This window comes from Nematolebias whitei, chromosome 8 (genome assembly GCF_014905685.2).
Source record: "Nematolebias whitei isolate Nwh7 chromosome 8, NemWhi1, whole genome shotgun sequence".
Classification (NCBI taxonomy): Eukaryota; Metazoa; Chordata; class Actinopteri; order Cyprinodontiformes; family Rivulidae; genus Nematolebias; species Nematolebias whitei.
The window spans coordinates 22,067,435-22,070,927 of NC_056505.1; positions in this window are offsets into that span (position 1 = coordinate 22,067,435).

Here is a 3,493-nt window from a genome sequence, read left to right on the forward strand (position 1 = left end):
TGCTGAAAAATGAAATCTTCATCTCCATAAAGCTTTTCAGCAGATGGAAGCATGAAGTGCTCCAAAATCTCCTGATAGCTAGCTGCATTGACCCTGCCCTTGATAAAACACAGTGGACCAACACCAGCAGCTGACATGGCACCCCAGACCATCACTGACTGTGGGTGCTTCACACTGGACTTCTGGCATTTCCTTCTCCCCAGTCTTCCTCCAGACTCTGGCACCTTGATTTCCGAATGACATGCAAAATTTGCTTTCATCTGAAAAAAGTACTTTGGACCACTGAGCAACAGTCCAGTGCTGCTTCTCTGTAGCCCAGGACAGGCGCTTCTGCCGCTGTTTCTGGTTCAAAAGTGGCTTGACCTGGGGAATGCGGCACCTGCAGCCCATTTCCTGCACACGCCTGTGCACGGTGGCTCTGGATGTTTCTACTCCAGACTCAGTCAACTGCTTCTGCAGGTCCCCCAAGGTCTGGAATCGGCCCTTCTCCACAATCCTCCTCAGGGTCCGGTCACCTCTTCTCGTTGTGCAGCGTTTTCTGCCACACTTTTCCCTTCCCACACACTTCCCACTGAGGTGCCTTGATACAGCACTCTGGGAACAGCCTATTGGTTCAGCAATTTCTTTCTGTGTCTTACCCTCTTGCTTGAGGGTGTCAATGACGGGCTTCTGAACAGCAGTCAGGTCGGCAGTCTTACCCATGATTGCGGTTTTGAGTAATGAACAAGGCTGGGAGTTTTTAAAAGCCTCAGGAATCTTTTGCAGGTGTTTAGAGTTACGTCGTTGATTCAGATGGTTAGGTTAATAGCTTGTTTAGAGAACCTTTTCATGATATGCTAATTTTTTGGGACAGGCATTTTGGGTTTTCATGAGCTGTATGCCATAATCATCAATATTAAAAGAATTAAAGACCTGAAATATATCAGTTGGTGTGCAATGAATCTGAAATATATGAAAGTTTCATTTTTATCATTTTACATTATGGAAAATAATGACCTTTATCACAATATGCTAATTTTTTGAGAAGGACCTGTACATCAAGCCTCTTCAACTTCCTCCCTAGTGAGATGTCCTGGGAAGAAGCTTTTCTGCAAACGTCTCAGGATGAGAGAACCTGGCATAAACTTGAGATTTGAACCAGAAATCCTTGACGCAGAGTGGTAAATCCTAGTTGACTTCAGAGCCAGTGGCCGGACCTTCGTGCCTCCAACGGTGATCGAAGACTTTTGAGGACACAATCCGCCTTTCAGTCACCGGAGCATCTCAGGCCGTGCTGGCATCACTCATAAGCAGTTGTGGACATTCTGACAGTTTATTCTGGTGAGAGAGAACCTTCAATGGACTTTTCTGGTGATCATACATTCACAATAATATTAATTTAGATACACCACAGTTAATTTAGAAACAATTTTAACTACACCCCAACAAACCAGTCCAAAATTCTGCCTTTTATAAAAAGTTACACTGAATTTAATATTCAAATAACATTTGACACAAGGTAATTTTGTTATTAATTTGTGTATTAATTTTTATGAATAATCTTCATCAGCTATATACATCAGAATATTATTTTTGTAATAAAATACATAAAAATCAACTAAATGTGATTATTTTGACATATCTGTGCGTATTAACTGATTTAATGCCTTTTAATCACGGGGAAAGAGTTCACGTTTCAGTTACATTTAATTTGAGGGTTTTAGAGACTGATTTTCCTCTCCAAGAGGTGGTACCCACATAACGAGGTTATTTGCATAATAAATGCATATCTTATGAGCTTAACTCATAACTAATAAATTATATAGATATCCAACCACAAATCCCTCTAGAAAAATATATTTTCCATGATTTACCCCACTCATCCAAAACTTAGATAAAACTACTCTCGAAGACAAGTCAGATGATGCACACGTGTTTATTTATCATTTTTATGCATTTCATAATATTAAAATAATTTAAATTGTCATAAATCAGGGTTTTTGTTCAATAACGGTCCAGTCTTTTGACCCACGCACACAAAACTTACACCAAACTACTCTCCAACCTTAGTCAGACGAGGCACAGCTTTTAATTTTCCATTTTTATGCATTTCATATTTTAACATAATTTAATATTTCATAAATCAGGGTTTTTGCTCAGTAACGTTCCAGTCTTTTGACCCACGCACACAAAATTTACACCAAACTACTCTCCAAGATGAGTCAGATGAGGCACACCTTTTAATTTTTTATGCATTTCATAATTTTACATAATTTAATATTTCATAAATCAGGGTTTTTGCTCAATAACGTTCCAGTCTTTTGACCCATGCACACAAAATTTACACCAAACTACTCTCCAAGATGAGTCAGACGAGGCACACCTTTAAATTTTTCATTTTTTATGCATTTCATAATTTTACATAATTTAATATTTCATAAATCAGAGTTTTAGTAGTAATATAGTAATACATTACTACGTCCACTCGTATACACAAATGTGAAAATCACAAAATTTTAAATTAAACACGGTTATCAACTTATCAATACATAAACCACAATAACCCTATTTCTTCTCGTTAACAACCACACAATCCATTAATAATCTCTGGTTTATTTATTATCCAGGTACACAAAAAACACAAATGGTCTGGATGGACTAACTCTTATGAAGATATATTTTTAATTGACCTATACTAGTTACTAATTAAAAGAACTTTAATATTTTGCGTACATGCATGTATGTACGCATGCACATGATTAAATCAAAGAATTCTCATCTTACTTTGACAACAAGGACGCCACAGCTGCTTCCATCATTTTGAACAGGGTGGTGCATACTTTCCCCTTTCCATTTAACAGTCGCCCAGTCTGTTTTTCCATGAAGTTTCCTTCTCATTTGGAAGTACTCCCTGTTAAATGCAAATACACTTTTGAGTATGAGAAATTTTAGAGAAGCACCTCATTTTTAGTAAAAATAATTAAAACTAGTGTAATTTTTTAAAACTCTAGTATGTTTGTATAAATACTGAAACATTTTTTCATTGTTGATTTACTGTATTTTTTTTGCAGCACAACTGGAGTCGTCAAGCTCTGATGACACTTGTGCAGGATCGATGAAAAACACTGTGCTGTCTTCTGCATGAATGTACTGCAACAAATCAATAAAGGAAATAACCGTAAAATAAATTAAGTTAATTTTTACTGATCTTAAATTGACCTGCATTAAAAGACAGATGATAAAATAATCAAATAAATTGTCAGTAGCAAAACCACAAACCAGCAGCTTCCAGTGGTTATTGTTCACCAGCACAAATGACAGAACAGCTCCGTAATCTTCAAAGTTGACCTAAAATTGCATAAATTATTACAGTAAAACAAAACATACAGAATTATAATAACAAATTTACAGCTTATCTTTGAACTTCTGTTGTCATGCATGTCCTTTATTCAAGTTATTAATTGTGTGCTTTTATTGACAAGTACATTATCTGATAGAGACGTGTTTTGAAAAT